This window comes from Mus caroli, unplaced genomic scaffold, assembly GCF_978045245.1.
Source record: "Mus caroli unplaced genomic scaffold, Mus_caroli_1 scaffold_15, whole genome shotgun sequence".
NCBI lineage: Eukaryota > Metazoa > Chordata > Mammalia > Rodentia > Muridae > Mus > Mus caroli.
Genome location: NW_028227270.1, coordinates 103217727 through 103236382, shown reverse-complemented (window position 1 = coordinate 103236382; position 18656 = coordinate 103217727). Strand labels below are relative to the sequence as shown.

The window sequence follows — 18656 nt, the reverse complement described above, 5'->3', positions numbered from 1 at the left end:
AAGGACAGAGGTAATATAAATTTCCTCCTAGGAAGAATGGTCTCATTAACAGAAATGCTTGAGTTCTCAATCCATACTGATACCCTGCATGTTTTTAAAGGAAACGGCACTAAAATCTGAGAAAATATGCCCACTGTCTTCTAATATTTTATTTTACAGTATTCATCAAAATGTTTGTAAAGCAAGAACCAGACAGATATAAACAAGACTCATAAGACTGTACAAGGAATTATGTATCTTGCATCAAAATTCAATATTAACAGTTAAAGACTTGAGGTGATAGAGCCCATCTGTTTCCATCTTCTGCTGTGAGGTAGTCATATGCTTAAATTGACTAAAACAACCCATTCTTTCTCCTAGATTCCACGTTTCAGTGGATGGCATTACCACTGAGTCATGCTAAGGTGGCCATAACACAAACATGAAGTTATTCTTCTTGTTCCTTACTAACTTCTCATGTGGAACTCATCTCACGCCTCAAATCCAGCCACCCCACTGTTCTCAGCTGGGGTTACTCTAAGGATGTTGTTATCCAAGGACAATCTGTTTTAAAGATGTTTTACTCAATGTAGTTGTTGACAGGAGACCTCAGTTCCTTACCACTTGGGTCTCTCCACTGGGTTACTTCGAGGTCATCCTGGTGTGACAGCTGGCTCTCTCTAGACTGGGTTATCTAAGAAGGCAAATCAGAAGCTTCACTGTTTTTAAGCCTTTGAAGTTACACTGTAATATTATTTCTCAATAGTCTTTTGGCTCCACAGGTTTGCCATTATGTGTTGTGAAAGGGAACACAAAAGATTTGAATATCAAGAAGCAAAGATATTTGGTGGACATCTTGGAGATAGCTATCACAAACAACTTTACTTGAAAACTAGGAAACATTGCTGAGAAACCTAAATAATAATTCCAGATTGTTAATGATTAGAGCATAATGATGGTTAACATTGCCAATTTAACCATCTCCAGGCATACTAGTGAGAGATTATGCACACTAGGTTGCCTTTGGGAAAGCCTGTGAGGGACTCCCTAGATTTGGTTGATTAAGGTGGCAAGGCCCCTTAGCTGGGGGTGGTAAATGATCCAATTCTCTTGTATTAAAAAGGAGGATTTGAGTTGCGCACCAGCACTCGTCTCCCTCTGCTTCCTGGCTGTAGATACAATATGACCAGCTGCCGTGCACTCCTAGCACTCCTGCTGTGCTTCCTAAGAAGAACTGCTCCCTTGAAGGGTGAGCCCAGATAAACCCTCCTTACTTCTGTCTGTTTTGTCAAAGTACTTTATCACAGAAATGACACAAGTAACCAAGACAAATGCTCATACTGTAGACATGTCATGTCATTCCTCCCCAGTTCATCTAAAGAATCAGAATGCAAATTGTCAATCAGTTGTAAGTCTGAAAACACTAAAGCTCTAAGCGCCCAAGACAATACTGAAGAAGAGAAGCAAAGAGTGCAGGGTTGAGAGACTAACCCAGTTCTGTTTTGTTCACTCATCAAGATCTGCAGGGAGTTTCCTCCACAACAAGGTTGCTTTGAGATTTTTACACTCTCTGCATAACAGATGCATACCCATTAGCTTCAAATATTACAGAAAGAACAATCGATGGAGTCTTAAAAAAAAAAATCAAAGCCTGAAAAAAAAATAAAACCAAACCAAACAACAACAAAAAAAAAAACAAAGCAAAACAAACAAAAAAACTTCAGTTGCTGTCATTTTTCTCTTTCTCATTTCATCTTGAAGCCATAACTGCTAATTTATCCCAGTCTGGGTATGAAGAAAATCACTAGTAACAACTTTCATCTCAACACATGTTCACATGACTAGCTTAAAAAGGGAAATGTCTTTTCTGAACCCTTGTGCCTTCACTTCCTTGACAAAGTCATAAAATGAGTTTTACTGACAACAACAACAACAACAACAAAAATGGCCACAAAAAGAAACCTGTTGTTTACTCATGGCCTAGTAACTATAATATAAGCAACAGTATTTTCCATGTGTATGTGTGTGTTCTAAGTCCTAATGGAGTTAAAGTTACAATTATGATTGCAATATTTCTCACCATTTAAGGTTCAGAATTCATCAAAAGTTTGGTTATATTACATTAATTTATCAATATAATGAAACAGCAGCAAGTAATTTATGAGAAGAATATGAGTCTCTTACATTTTGCACAATTTGCTCATGGGATATCCTAATAATGCATAATAAAGGAAATTTTAGTAAGAAGTAATTAAAGTTTCACTAAAAGCAGGAATACCTTCACTATTTTATAATCTCAGTAGAAGTAATGTTGTGACAAAGATTAATTATGGAGTTTTAAACAATAAAAATTTTGGTTAAAAACAAATTGTTATTATTTGTATAAAAATGTTAAATATGCAACAAAATTAGACAGGGCTCAAAGCCATAAGGTGCAGGGTTCTGACAATTCACAACAAAGTAGTAACCAATCCAATAGGAAACAAGAGGAGGATGGAATCCTGTTCTTCTGAAGTAATACAAAGTTATCCTTTTAACTCGGAGACTAAACGTGAGCAGACAGAGCTCTTACATCCTTATCAATAGTAGAAGAGGAGTGGACCGGTGTGTGCTACAATACAAGGATAAACTTTAGAAATTAAACTATGGTTCTAGAGATGAGAAACTACCTCTCAAAACGATCATCAATGAGCTAATGCCTACAATCTACTGTTTTCTTACCACACATACTGAAATCCAAGAGTCATGAGACTTTCTTAACAACGAACTTATGCCAGAAGCAGTATTCAGGTAAGAAACAAAGTTTTGGTTTGCATTTAAACACCATTTAAGCTGATACACAGAAAACATAAAAACTATATATATATAAGTGGGGTATCATGTCATATTTTAGTACTTCTATATATTGTATAATGTTTATATCAGATAGTTCATAAATTAATCTCATTTAAAATATCTTTATGATGAAAATGTTCAAAGTCCTTTCTTCCACTGTTGGGTTTGGTGTGGAAGTGGAGAAAACTCACTTCAGATATAGAAGTTTTAAAATGAAAGCTTTGTTTTCTGAGAGCTCTGGGAAGTAGCCAGTTCATGATCTGAACTGAGTCCCTGAAAGGAGACTGTATAATGTTCTTAAAGATGGGCACACTTGCTTTAAATGTACGTTGCCTACAGCAATGCCACTATGTAACAGCACACTGATGACACACAAGCAATAGAGATCCTGTACTCAGAATTTCATGTCTCACACATTCCTCTTTTTCGGGGAGGGGGGATGGTATTCAAGACAGGATTTCTCTGTGTAGCCTTGACTGTCTTAGAACTAGCTCTGTAATCCAGGCTGATCTTGAACTCATAGAGATCTTCCTGCCTCTGCCTCCCAAGTCCTAGTACTACAGGCATGTGTCACCACCACCCAGCCAAACAATTCCGCAATTTAAGAGCAATTCGATGTATTATCATCTAATGATTTTCCCTGAGCATCAAATGAATAACAATCTGTTCCACTGAGGCCTTGGGATTTATACTTTGGATGCTGAAAAAAAAAAAAAAAAAAAAACACTTTTGGATTAAAAAAAAGTGAGAGAGAAAAAGAGAAAGACAGACAGAAGACAGACACACAGACAAACAGACTTTATATCTTAATGATACGTCTTAAACTTCAGTGATTTTTCTACCATTTGGTGTGCGTTTGATAAGTAAGTGGAAACACTGAATCTAAAATTGTCTGATCAGGGCCCAACTACAGATTCTAGAAATTTATATTTGGGCTCTAAAACTTAAGCTTTGAAAAGGCAAATGTTAGTTATAATATTCTCAAAAACTAGGATGGTTACAGACTAAAGAGATGAACTAGTGGATCACTAGTTTTATATATAAAAAACAATCTACCAGGTTCCAGTAATTAAACAGCGTTACTTTCAAGTCTGTTACCAGATTACGGGTAGCAAGTCCTCAAATGCGTAATCCAGAAAGCCAAACAAAGAACAAAGAAAACCCTCAAGATAATGTTTCAGTGCAAAACAAGGACCTAGTTTGAAATGCCAACATCCCTATAGGAAGCATATTCCACAGCATCATTGTAAGTGTTTAACAATGGCTAGTGGCTGGATAAGTGTGTGTGTGTGTGTGTGTGTGTGTGTGTGTGTGAGAGAGAGAGAGAGAGAGAGAGAGAGAAAACAGGTATGAAAAAAAAAACCCAGAAAATATTCCTCTGAGCTAAGTTTTGTTTTGTTTTTCCGAAGCAATCAAGAGATAGAAACTAAGGGCCAGCTCTCCATCTACCTCTTCTCTACCAAGAGACAGAATAAAGTTCACTGAGGGAATTCTAGACTGAGCAAAGATAGCCACACATAAGTCTTACTCCATTAGTTTCCTCCCAGTTTCTTGTCCCCGAAAGCCTGAAGGCTGTTTTTGTTTTCTGTGGGAAGGAGGGTTCTGTTCTCCATTCTCCACTGTGAAGCCGCTGCTCTGTGTTACTCTTCCCTGAGTTTTCCTCTACTTGTATCTTTCTTTATAACTGTCCTTTGTTATAGAACACAGGACAGTGACGCACTGAGATGTTTCTCTTGCAGGTGGAGAAATATACTAGATGACCTGTTAAGTCGTTCCCTTTTACATGCTAAAATAATAAATCTTGAAAGGGAGTATATGTAAGAAATGCAAAATCCACTTCCTACCCAAAGTTTCCTGTACAACTACACAAACAATTAGTTGTAATACTGATTCAGGATTTAGATAAGTAATACTTCAAGTGAGGAAAAAAAAAAATCTGATTTTGAGCAGGAAAATGAACTACAGCAGCAGTCCTCATTGCTGTTGCCATACCTATCATCACATACCCAGCCATGAAAATGACCTGGGAACGCCTTACTTTTTTTTTTTTTTTTTTTTTTTTGGTTTTTCGAGACAGGCTTTCTCTGTGTAGGCCTGCTCTGTGTAGGCCTGGCTGTCCTGGAACTCATTCTGTAGAACTCATTCTGTAGGCCTCGAACTCAGAGATCCACCTGCCTCTGCCTCCCAAGTGCTGGGATTAAAGGCATGTGCCACCACGTCTGGCGAACGCCTTACTTTTTAAAAAAAATCATTTCAGAGATGACTCATGTAGAATATGACACAGATTGAGAACCCTTTAGTGGATGTGGAAGGGTAGGAAACTAATTATAAAAGATTAATTTTAGCAATCTATAGGACTCAAGACAATAGGATATAAGCCCCATCCAGAGACCTAAAGAAAGCTGATAAAAGAATGGCTAGGAGACACAGGTCTGAACCATTATTACCACATTGTTTCACTGTTAATATGGTTACCTTCACCTCCTTGAGAGGTGCGAAATGGTGGGATGCTTTATCTTAAACCACGTGTTAGACATGTTTTTAAAAAGTGCTACATATAAAGTCTGATCATAGCCAAAATTAATCAGGTAACAAACACATTTTTACTTCTAACACTTCATAATTAACCAAGCTTCTATTCACTACAGAATGATATAATATTGTAAGAGAATACACATATGATTAGTCTGTACATTATCTCTTCCTCTTTGAGAAAAAAGTTAACTTCCTACTCAATATAACTCAACAAAACTAAATCAAGAGCTAGGTACGTGGCTCAGTAATATACATGCAGAGGAATTAAGAAAAGTTCATTTTTGTTCCAACCCTCTAAAAACAGCTTCATAGCAAATGAGAAAACATTATGTATCACTCATGGTTAATATCATTTACAGAATGCCAGCACCCTTCCACTAAAATGTTTACTAATGACACATATCTAATGAAAGGCTATTGTGTGTGTGTGTGTGTGTAAAAAAATCTAATATATGGAATATACACACAAACTTAATATTAAGGTATCAACCCAATTTAAAAAGAAATAGAGAAAAAGACTGGATTAGTCATTTCACTAAAGAAGTTATATGAATGGCCTCTATGTGCATACAGAGATGCTCAACACCATCATCATTAGAGACATGCAAACTAAATCAAAAGGAGGGCTGGGGCTATAGCTCAGTTTGAAGAGGGCTTGTCTAGCAAGCACAAAGTCCTGGGTTCAATCTTCAGTACCACATAAGTGGTCATGAATATAAGTAATCCCAGCACCCGGGAGGTGAAGATACAACGCAACACACAAACAGAATTCACCACCGTGGGGTATCATTTTATATCCATTAGAATAGATAAAATGACAACAAAAACAAACTCTAACAATGGCTGGTAAATGTGTTCTTATGGCTGAGCCCTCAATCTGGAGCCCTCAAAAGTTGGTGGTGGGAATGAAAAAAATAGTATGCTGCCAATTTAGAAGACTTAGTAGTTTCTTTAAAAAGTAAGAATAAATGTACTACACAAGCAATTATACTCCCGAGTATATACCAAGAGAAATGAAAACATGCTCTAATAAAGATAGTTACATGAGCATTCACAGCAGGATTATTTAGTAATTAACAAAAAATTCATAGAAATAATCCAGATATCCATCAACCAATGAATGGATGAGCAAAATGTAATATATCTATAAGATGGAATACGACTCATCAATAAAAATGGAAAAACTATTAATACATGCTATAAAATAAACAAGTCATTAAATGTGTAAAGTTAAAAAAAAACAGCACAAAAGACCACATATTATATGACTCTGTATTTATGTTCTGTTCAGGAAGAGCAAAGGGAAAATTCCTAGAAAAGAATATAAAATAGTTGCCTATCCTGGGGAATGGGACTAGGGACTAACTTGCACATACAGAATCTGACCAAGATTCAGGCTGAGGTGGGAGCCTCTGTTGGTAAAGCACTTGCCTCCCAAGTATGAGGACCAGAGTCTGATCCCAAGAAATGTACAAATGCTAAGCATTATGGTGAGCACCCGTAATTCTAGAGCAGGAAGGTGGGGCTCCCAGGCCAATTAGAGACACTGTATCAAAGGAGTTCCTGAGGATAACACTTGAGGGCCTCATGCATGTGTGCATACAAAGCACACACACAATACATAAAGAAGAATCTTACTGAAGCTTGAAAACACTGTTTCAAAAAGTTTTAATATTATGTTATGGCAATAGTTTCACAATTCTGGAGTTATAAAAAATCATATAAGCCTTAAGTGGATAAACGTATGTCATGTAAGTTATATCTCATACTAGTTGATGGATCAGGAATACAGTTCATTGAAAAACATGAAGGACTAAAGACATAACTGTCAGAGAAACCATGAACCCTGACTGGATCCTAAGATAAGGGAAAAACAGCTATTAAAAACATTAAGAGACGCTGAGAAATATTAATTTGGACTAGACATTAGACAGTATTGTGGAGGTATTTCTTTCTTAGGCTTTAGACTATGGTAGTGATGTAGAAAACTACCGTTATGCTCAAAAGATGCAAGCAAAAGAGCATAGAAATTAATTTCTCCATTTATTTTTAAACAGCTAATCAATGAATTACTCAACAAATAAACAAGAAACCCTTAACTTCAGAAAGAAAGGTAAATGTAGCAAAATAGAAATCAGGGCTAGCAGGTAGTCTACCTCCCAGCAGGCATGAGGCCCTGGCTTCAATCCCCTGCACCACACTGAATAGATAGATGAATGAATAAATTTTAAAAATGATAATCAGTAGATGATAAATACAGGTGTGGGTTTGTATGTATCCAATGTACTACTACTTCTAACATTTCTGTAGGAGTAAAAACTTCAAAATAAAACATTCCAAACAGAATTCTCACTTGTTCAATTTATTTTAATTTTACTTTTTAGTCTTTGGAGACGGGCACACTAAGTAGCTCAGGCTGGCTGCCAATTAGCCTTCAGTTCTCTTGTCTCTTGAGTGATGAGGTTACAAACCTATGTGACCATACCTGGCTTCTCATTTCATCTCTATTAAATTTGTCTTTTATCCACCCATCCATCTATCTATCCATCCCTTTACCTACCTACCTATCATCTATCTATCTATCTATCTATCTATCTATCTATCTATCTATCTATCACCTACCTACCTCCCTACGTGTGTGCATGTGAGATGTGTTTGGATGCAAATGTGCCATTGTGAGTGGAGGTCAGAGGACAACTTGTGGAAACTGATTCTCTCCTTCCATATGTGGATTCTGAGGATGAAACTAGGATTATAAAATTTGGCAACAAGCATCTTTACTCACTGATCCATCTCATTAGGCACCACTGGGTATTTATATGAAACAAATAGAAGATACAGACAGGACAGACATAGGAGTGTGGTTACACTTATAATCCTAGTACTGTCACAAAAGGAAAAAAAAAGACAAATAACATGTATACAAATTTAGTTAAGTCTCATGGTGGTTTGAATAGTTATAACCCCCATAGTATTTGAATGCTTCACAACAGGAACTGCACATTAGGAGGTGTGTGGCCTTGGAGTAGGTGTGGCCTTGTTGGAGGAAGTATGTCCCTGTGAGTATTATATGCTCAAACCATGCCCAGTGCTACTCAAGTCTCCTGCTGCTGCCTGTGAATCAAGAAGTACAACTCTCAGCTACCTCTCTAGTATCATAGCAGCATGGAGGCAGACATATTTCCTGCCGATGACAATGGACTAAATCTCTGAAATGTAAACTAGCCCCAATGAAATGTTTTCCTTTATAAGAGTTGCTGTGGGGGGCTGGAGAGATGCCTCAACGGTTAAGATCACCGACTGTTCTTCCAGAGGTCCTGAGTTCAATTCCCAGCAACCACATGGTGGCTCACAACCATCTGTAATGGGATCTGATGCCCTCTTCTGGTGTGTCTGAAGAGAGCAATGGTGTACTCATATACATAAAATAAATAAATAAATCATAAAAACAAAAAAGAGTTGCTGTGGTCATGATGTCTCTTCACAGCAATCAAATCCAAACCAAGCCAGGGTTCATGTTTAAACATTTAGTCATATTATATACTAAGATGTATGCAACATGAAACAGTACCATTTTTGGTTACTCGAGTCATAATTTGGGCTCTGCAGTTTTGTAATCAATACTACACTATTGACTGAAGAGATACAGCCAGTATTTCCTAGGAATACTTTAACTCCTCCATCTTGGACATTTTGTCTCACTTCTTGATATTCCACAAATTCTAAAAATGTATCTTAACAATTTAAAGTTTAAATTGTGGCACCAGAGAAATGGCTTAGTAGTTAAGAGGGCTGGTTGCTTTTCCAAAGGATACAAGTTCAGTTCCCAACATTTGTGGCAAGCAGCTCAGAACCACTCAAGTTCCAGGGGATCCAAAACCCTCTTTGGCCTACTTGGATACTCGCACATACATGGCAGATAAGTACACATGTAGGGCATGTGGGACCACACTACCAGATGGGCATAAGAACTGGTGGAGTGGAGTATACTCAACTCCCAGAATCTCAGAGATCTGAGACAGTAGGAGTGGAGCTGCCCCCTCCCAGCCTCTAATGTCTACTCTGAGACCACCAACTGAGAGAACCACAGTCACTCAGTTACATAGCATAAGCCCTGGAGTTCTTCTCCATGCTAAAAAAGTATCTAGATAGCTTCAGCCTTCAGCCAAGGACCTTCCCTTCCTGCATATTCCTACTCCCTTCCCTCCCAAAAGTATATAATTCCTGGCATACTCCAAATAAAGTGTATGTGTCCACATCCGCCCCCAATAAAGCAGTATGAACAAGCAAGGATCGTCTTGGAGAGCTGCTTCATTAAAGATTGCCTTTGAAGAGAGGAAAAACCTGGGACCTAAAATGAACTGGGTACCACATATACAGACACATACACATATTAATATATATTAAAGTTTCAACAGTATGAAACTCATCAAAAATGCTAATGTAAAACATAAATCTTGCTAGTGAACTAAAAAAATTTACTTAGAAGTTTAAAAGCAAGATTTATAATTCTTATAATAAGGCATTTTCAGCATCTGACCTAATGCTAAGACAAATAATACACAATATGTTAAAATATAGATTATTTTATATATACAGAACTGCTTAGACAAAGTACCCTAGCATATGACAGAATATAGAAATTATACCTATCACAAAGGCTACGAGCAAACAGTTGGATGATAAAGTGTTTATACAGATGGAAGAAAATTGGAAAGACACAGTGCTAGTTCTTTCATATCTTCAACAAAAGAAACAGGTACCTCAGAGACGACTTTGGCCATTCCTCAATATGTTAACATTAGGTCAGCAGATACATTTCAGTGTTAAGACAACATAAGCCCCCAAGCACAAGCATTCAAATATTAATCAATTAATGAATAGATAAAGCATGGTATAGTCACACAATGGATTATTCAGCCATACAAAAATGAAATATTCATATACGCTGCAATGCAGTGAACCCTGAAAATCAAAGATACAATGACCATCTACCGAATCTTAGAAGATTCAGAGTAGCCAAATCTGTACAGACATGAAGTACAGCAGTCAAGGGCTACAAGGCAGGATGAATCTGCAGAGATAGCTAGCAAATCGGAACTGCTTCTTCTTAAGGGGCCATGATCTAGAATGAGTGAGTGGTAAAGGTAACATAGCTCTTTGACTATACTAGTATGAAATTTTAAAAAGAATGAGTTCATGGTAGTTGAACTACATTTCAATATATTTTGTTTTGTTTTGTTTTTGTTTTTTTGTTTTTGGTTTTGGTTTTTTGAGACAGGCTTTCTGTGTGTAGCCCTGGCTGTCCTGGATCTCACTCTGTAGACTAGGCTGTCCTCAAATTCAGAAATCCTCCTGCCTCTACCTCCCAAGTGCTGGGATTAAAGGCGTGCACCACCACCACCCAGCTTCAATATGTTTTTTTAAAAAAAGAACTAGCCCTTTCATTACAGAAAAAGGAAAAAAAAAAAAAAAAGAAAGTAAAAGGACAAGTCACAGAAAAGCAAAGCAAATGAGCAATAAATAAATATACAAATTTCAAGCAACTTCAACATGACAAATATAACCTTTAAAAAACAAATACAGGACTGAATTTTCTGAACTGAAAAAAAAAAGCATGAATAAGAAGAGATCAGTTTTTCATTTATTTGGGAACAAGCAAAGAACAAATAATAATATATAAGGTAAGGGATAGAGTGAATTATCCTAATTGTAGCACATTGAGAATCAGGGAGACCTGAGAAACTAGTAGGGTTGTGGGAAAGGCAACAATTATCTAAGCACTAAGCGATCAGAGCTAATGTCCAAGAAACCTAAAGCCTCAGAAGACAGAGATTTTCTTTCACAGACTGAATGTCTTAGGCAAAAAAGATGAGTGGAGCCAAGAGAGGTGATGCATGCCTGAAATTCTAGCATAGCAGAGGCAGGGGACCACAATTTCAGGCCAGATGTTCTTGAAAACAAAAGGGCCATCTACTTCAAAAAAGAAAAAAGAAAAAGAAAGAAAGAAACAAACAAACAAACAAACAAGAAAGAAAATGAGAAGGACAAGATTTCTTGAGAAGAGACAGATTTCTCTGGCCAGAAAGCAGTGGAGAGGAAGATTAAAAAAAAGAAAAAGAGAAAAAAATTTTACTCCAAACTCTGTCCTAGGACAGCAACATGTGTCAAAGAGTGAGATCTGAGGTTCTCCAACCCCATCCAAGTCAAATCCAGGCCATTGAGGCAGTTGGATGCAGAAGAACATGGCCACAGAGGTCACAGGAGAACAGGCACAGCAGGGCATAGACCAAGATGCTGCCAAGATGCTTTCAACATAGAACACTAAGAGATTATTAACAACCGGACAGCATTCCCAGGACAGTAAAGATATACAGGCCACTGCCAGTGTATCTAGGGATAAGCTCTGCAGACTAAGGTCCAAGAAAATAACTGCCTACCACCCAGCACCCCTGGGAGAGGAAAGATTTAAACTAAAACGGGATATGGACTGACCACTCACACATGGACTTTACATAATCTTGAAATTGTGAGAATCTATGTACCTCAGTGATAGAACACCTGCCCAGTATACACAAGATCCTAGAGTCACCCCCAATTAACAAACAGCTATTCTGGTGCGACAGAGTGGTGTGCACCTATACTCCCAGTATTTGTGAGGTGGTGGCAGGATCAGAAGGTCAAGGTCATCCTTTACTAAAGAGCAATACCAGGAGCATGTTTTCTGTATGAATTATACAGCACTGAAATAACTCTCTTCAGGTCCTGGAAGACTGAGCTGAGCATTGGTGGGTATTGCCTATTGCTATATCTATACATCATTCCAGGCAGAGAACTGGGCCTGCATAAATAAACTGTAGAAAGGTTAACCTCAAAGTCAGATGATGCAGGTCTTTGGATAATCCTGTCTAGAACTACCCCATAGTTGTTACTCTAGGTTATCCCTGGATACGCTCATCGGATTACACATCAGCTTTGCTTTATGCCCTAGAGAACCAATGATGCAAGCCAGAACCACAGCAGGATAAAGGGAGCTTCAACTTAGGAGGCTGAGAGAAGTTAACATCAAATATAGAAGAATGCCAGAGAGAAGCTAGAAGAAAACAGTATCCATTTGTAACTGGGAAACCACCAAGAACCCTAGCCTTGCTCACCACTGTATTCTGTTGCTCCCCAAAACCCAACTTTGAGGACATCTCAACACATGTCTCTAGTTAAGTTTCTCTTAAAGAGAGTAGAGAACTGCAATCTTTAAAAGGCATATCCATAACTAAATTAATATCCAGTTACAATATAAGCATCTCCATACTAACTTAATATTGCTCTAGAGAGACTAGCTAAAGTAACCAGACCAGCTAACACACATAAACACAGAGAAGAAGGAAGAAACTGTATATCCATGTGATGTGACAGTATCTGGAAAGTGTAAGAGAAAACAGTGTAAAGTAACTTAGAATTCAGCAAGGTAGCAGGAAAACAAGCAGAAATCAGCAGTATTTCTTTCCATAAATAATAACCAGATTGAAGATATATCTTAAAAAGATAAAATATGACTAAACTTAATAAGAACCATACAAAAGTTGTATTAAAAAGTTAGTTCTCAAGACATAAAAAAATAAAGAAGAAAATAAAGACATTGCTTGCTCTTCATTAATGTTAAAATGTCTCAATACCATGACGATGTCAACTGCTCCTAAGTAAACCCATAAATATAATGTGATTCCAATAAGAAAACCAACAGAGTCAGACAAACTGATGCTAAAATTCACAAGGGAAAAAAATACAGCAGAACAAGAGAAACAGGAGGAGAAGCTACAACAGGGGCTACCCAGTCAGACAGCACACCACACCCCAGTGTACTATAGATCTCTATGACTAGGGTGTTGGTACTGGCACAGCACTGGCCAGAAAAGCCAACAGAGAATACACCCATTTCCATAGTGTGTCAAATGAGCAAATATTGGTTTTCATAAGTGGCACTGGATAACTATTTCAATAGTTGAAGGTGGTGAATTAGATTCATTTATCATACCATATACAGAAACATGCTCACTGTGGAACTAAACATGAGAAATAAAACTGTATAATAAGTACAAATTTCTCTATAATCTAAGGGCATAGAAAAGCCTTATATGGTTAGAACTCCAGATGAAATAAGTTTAAGATGACTATATTAAATCCAAGAGAAGACTTCATGGCAAAAACAACATGAGCAACAGCAAAGGATGACTATTTTAACATATGCCAACATTAAAAGGTAATGTTCTTAAATAAAAAATAAGTTGAAAAGATGAAGGAAAAAATACCAAAAAATCATGTAGAAAACCAGGCTAATAACAATAATAAAATCGTTCTTAAGCATATTTGAAAATACTCAACTCACTTATAAGGGAAATCCAAAAGAAAACTACAATCATGGTGGCCTATACCTGAACTCAGTCCTCAGGAGAGTACAAGAAACCACTCTCCACGGTGTAGTAAGTACTGGGACAGCGGTCACAGAGATACAGAAGTCTCCTCTCAACCCCAACCTAAGACAGAGCCTCACTATTTGCTCCAACTTACAGTTGTCCTGCCTTAGCTATTATAATGATCAGAACTGTAGGTATGCCCACCTTACTATTTTGTCTAGTCTTGAAGAGTTTTCTTTCTTTCTTTTAAGATACAGGTCTAGAAACAAAACAAAACCAAACAAACAAACACCCAGCTACACATAGACATAATTCTTGGAAAAAGTGTAACCCAATGGGGGAGCCGGAAAGACAGCAGTTTACTAGACTGGGGAGAAGAGTGGTCAGATCTCCAGGAAGGGGGACTGGGATCACCAAGTAAACGCCAGGATTCGGTGTCACGGCACTGCTGGAACTGTGCTTGCAGGAAGGGATGGCCCATGAGTGAGTTTAAGTAAGTCGTCCTTCTGGAAGGCTGTGCGTACCAGATTGAGGTTAATGTTCAACATGAGCCACAGAGGATTCCAACCAGTGCAGTATGATGGATGCTTTAAACATGGGGAGCACTATAGGCTAAGCGGGCTCTCAGTGATCAGAATAAACCTAGACAGCACTCACAAGTCACTGAGCAGCCTCCATATTCAATGGGTACTACCATAGCTATTTGGTTGTGTTAAAAAGTGACAGAGATCTTATGGCTTAGATGACCATCATCAGAGGCTTTGCGGGATTTCATCCATTTTACATAGCATCTGAAATCAAGTCATTTCATAATCTCTGGCTGGACTGTCCATAATCATACTGTGAAACCCTGACACTTAGTTTCAAATCTGAATCAAACAATAGAATTGGAACTCAGAGTTAAGTAAATTATGTATGTCAAGAATTCTGTCCCTTGTATCTAACACAGGACACTGTGCAGGGCTTTCAGGAAAGCATCGTATTACTTAATTTCTACATGACATTTCCTTCAGCTTTCCAATTTTTAATATTTGAGTGGGGCAGTGGTAGTGCCAGCACTCAGGAGACAGAGGCAGGCAGAGCTCGGAGTTCGAGGCCATCCTGGTCTACAGAATGAGTTCCAGGACAGCCAGGGTTACACAGAGAAACACCTGTCTCAAATCCCCACCACCCAAAATAAATAAATAAAATTAATGGCTTATATAGGCTACTCTCATGATGTTGAGGAAATAAACCTTCACTTTCATGTATGATTAATTCAATGATGAAAATTCCCTTTTAAAATGTACTCAGCTTTAAAAACTAAACAAGAAATCCTGTTCCTTGTTGAGGGCTAGAGACAGAACTCTGTTACTTGGAATGACAGCATCTCATTCCCATCTTTTAAACCAAGGGATGCACATGCCCTCCCTCCATTACTTTCTTAAACTCCACACTTGCAGGGGAAAAGGCAACCAGACCTATAAGGATAGAGTTCTACAACTCTTTTTGTTTTTTAAAATATTCTTCCTACTGTCCTACATTGATCTCACCTACTTTAGTGGAAGAAAGAAGGAAACAAATATGATTTCAAACAGGGCTGGCTCCAACAGGTGCTGCAGAAGTACAAAGCCATCAGAGATCCTGTTCTGAGTTCCTACTCTACTAGGACACCTACAAGGACAATGTTTCACCAGTTGTCATCTTGGTACACAACAGACTGTATGTAGGGGGACAGTTACATTGTGTTCATAAGCACCTTGGAAATAAAGATGCCTGCAGCTCCCACTTGGCTAGTCACTGGTGACTCCAGGCCATCCTTCAGGACTAAGAGTGAGAAGCATAGTATCTTTTCTGGAAGTTCGGGTCAGTCAGAATCACTTTCCCCTTGACTTTTAGGATTAGCTGCAATTTTCAGTGCTCTTGGAAATTGTTACTGTCCTTTTAAATCCTAGCTCTACTACATGCTAGCTTGTGAGCTGGGCCTCTTGCCAAATAACTTGACTTAGTGTCGGGGAAGACCACCCATCTTGAAGAGCTATGGTGGAGATAAGAAATAATATAAGCATATTGGTATCATGACAATCCTCAGCAAAGTGCTTGATGGGCAATCAATATATAAGAACTATCACTACCAAGATGGGTGCTGAATTAAAGAAGGGAAATCTAACCTCTGGATAATAATATTATGAAACCAAAGGCTTCTCTCTCCTTAACCCAAGAATTATAGTATTTTATAAAACAATGGAAACTGTCTCCTACCTCTTCAAGATCATAGTCTCTTCCCTAGTTAACATTCACAGCTTCCAGTATTTGTAAAATGATTGCTCTTTTCACTCATTTATAAAAGAATACAAGAACCTATTAGTTTGGTGGACCCATATACAAGAAGTGATATTGGTACATTTATTTGTACTCTGTTTATTTGAAACGCTGCTTAGAAAGCCAGTGCAGGACCACCATATACTAGAAGACAAAGATATGTGCAGCTTAACCGAGAATAATGCAACCATCTATAGGCCAAAACATTCCCTTAAAAATGGTGAGGAAAAAAAATGGTGAACATTCTTTCCTATAATTCTTTCCTATGATTAGTTTCCCCCACACTGAGTGCCCTGGGGAAAAATAGTTGTAATGAAATACTACTTCAAAATAAACGTGCATGTGCACACCCAGCAGAGAGAGAAGCATGTGGCTCTCCAAACATCAAAGTGCCTGCTGATCAAAGATGCCAAGGTCACATCGCAGTGTCAGAAGATTTCATGTATCCTTGACGAAAAATGAGCCACTCTGAGAAATCATGCTTCTCACCTTATTTCTAAGCAGCATCAACTCCTAACTTCCTCTTTTTAAAGACTGGGTACAGTTATCACAACCCCAAGCATATACTTGCAATCTTTTGCCAGGAAATCTCTTCCTTCTAACTCTGGATATACTCTAGAAATAAACACGAAACAATAAAATATAAATGATTATGCGTCTAATCACAGTCCCTAAATATTTTTAACCTTTTCCAGGTCAGGGTAGTGAAAATGAAATTCTTCCTGAGTTTTTCCTTGATCTTCTGGAGAACAAAAAAGACAATGCAAAATTTTTATGTTCCAAGAGTCCCAAAGGAACAAAACTGTGCTCTTAACAAAATTGTTTGGGGCCTTGCTAGAGATGGAATCTAGTACCTTTTGCTTGGTATGCAAGTACCAGCCACAATCAATTGCTTCTGGAAAGTGACTATTCCATCAACTGTACACATTCGAATCCATTCAGTGAAGAAATGGGAGTTCTGAGCACTTTACACGGTAACAGAGAAGATGAGAAGAGATGTCCTCCGAAAACAACTGAACGGTAGAAACATCTTAAGGGTCACAGGAGTCATTTATAAGAATATTGTATCAACAGATACAAACAGCATAGGCTAATAGTACATATTAACAAGCATAAGCCAAAGGGAATGCCTTCTACACTGTGAGTAATAAATTTGTTAGCCAATTTTGGGAACGTGATTAAAGCTGTAATTTATTTACAGGAAAAGAATTTACAGAAATAAAAGGTTCTCCCAGTACACGTACCCAAACTGTTTGTAAATTGGGTGCTTCCTGGCTTGACAGGTAGGGCGTGGCACCAGAGTTCTCACAGTAGCTCAAAGACATTTGGACGAGCTCTCACAAGTCTGGACACTCTGGTTTCCATGCAAAGGCCAGTAAATTCTTTAATTCCTAAATCCCCCGACAACACAACCACCTCAGCGCCACCACGCCCGCCCACTCCAACACAGGAATGCCCAAGTAAAGCACACAAATCGCATCTTCTACTCCTTGACATCTTTCAGGTACCAAACACGGAAGATACCCCCATCACACAATGCCTACATTCCCTTCCTCTTCTAAAGGCTAAACCTGTACAAGAGCCTTCGAGCATTCAGCTGGACGCGTCTAAAGACTTTAGTCTGAAAAAGCCATTCCTTCCAAACACTGGCAGAGAAGCTCGAAAAGCAGCCGCTCTGTACCGGCAAAGAGTGGCTTGAAAGCGAGGGAGGTCGGGGTGGAGTGCGGCGCAGGGACTGCAGCAGCGGCCCCAGGTCGCGGGCACCGCCCGGGCACAGCCCTGGGAGCCACCGGCGCTATACAGGTGACCTTCCGGAGACGCCGCCCGCTGTCGGGGCGCAGTCGGGTCCCAGCCCAGGCGGCAGGCGGGACGTGCAATCTCGGCGGCCGCGGGCCCGGCCCGTCGGACACACCCCCGCCGCGGCCCGGCCTCCCCGGCCGGCGAGCTCTCACCTGCACCGCGAGCCGCTCGACCCGCGGGCTCTTGGGCCTCGGCTGCGCCGATCGGACCGCGCTCGGAGTTCCGCGCGAGGCGCGGCAAGAGGAGTCGGGAGGGCGGCGGCAGCGGCGGCGGCCTGGGCGGCGGCGGAGGAGGAGGACTCCGGCGCTCCGCTCTAGGGAGACCCACCCTCCTCCCGGCCGCTCTGCAGCAGCCGCCGCAGATCACTTCCGGGGCGCGGGCCAGCGGGGCGGGGCGCCAGCCCGCACTTCCTGTCCGCGGGGCCGAGTACTCCATGGCGACTGCGAACAAAGGCTCTCCGGGCGCGGGGGAGGCGCAGTGGTACAGCCTCCCGGTGGACCCACGGCGAGCCCCGGGGTTCGCGAGGCGTAGTCCCCCCCCCCTCCCAAGGCCGTGCCGCCGGGATTCCCGTGTCGCGGTGTTTTCGTCTTCCCCGGACATGGAGGGGCTCCTGGAGAAAGAAGGGGAGGGGGAGGCCGCCATCTTGCTTTTGGGGGCTGCTAGGTTCTCTTGCAAGAGTTTTCCAGTGTGTAGTCTGCAACGTGGCTTGTCGAAAATCAAGTCCTAGTTAGTGGATTGGTCGCCTGTCCTGGTTGGAGGGTTTCGGTAGCTGACCGAGTTGAGAACTGGCCTCAG

At 39.8% G+C, this 18656-nt stretch overlaps 1 protein-coding gene across 1 annotated transcript in view; it reads right to left on the bottom strand.

Annotated features, from left to right (window-relative positions):
• Rala (RAS like proto-oncogene A) overlaps positions 1-18230 on the bottom strand; it is a 50396-nt gene extending 32166 nt beyond the window's left edge. The window contains exon 1 of the mRNA XM_021180722.3: positions 18014-18230. The gene's annotated coding sequence lies outside the window, so the exon portion shown is untranslated. The remainder of the gene's footprint in view (positions 1-18013) is intronic.
• Between the last annotated feature and the right edge of the window lie 426 nt (positions 18231-18656).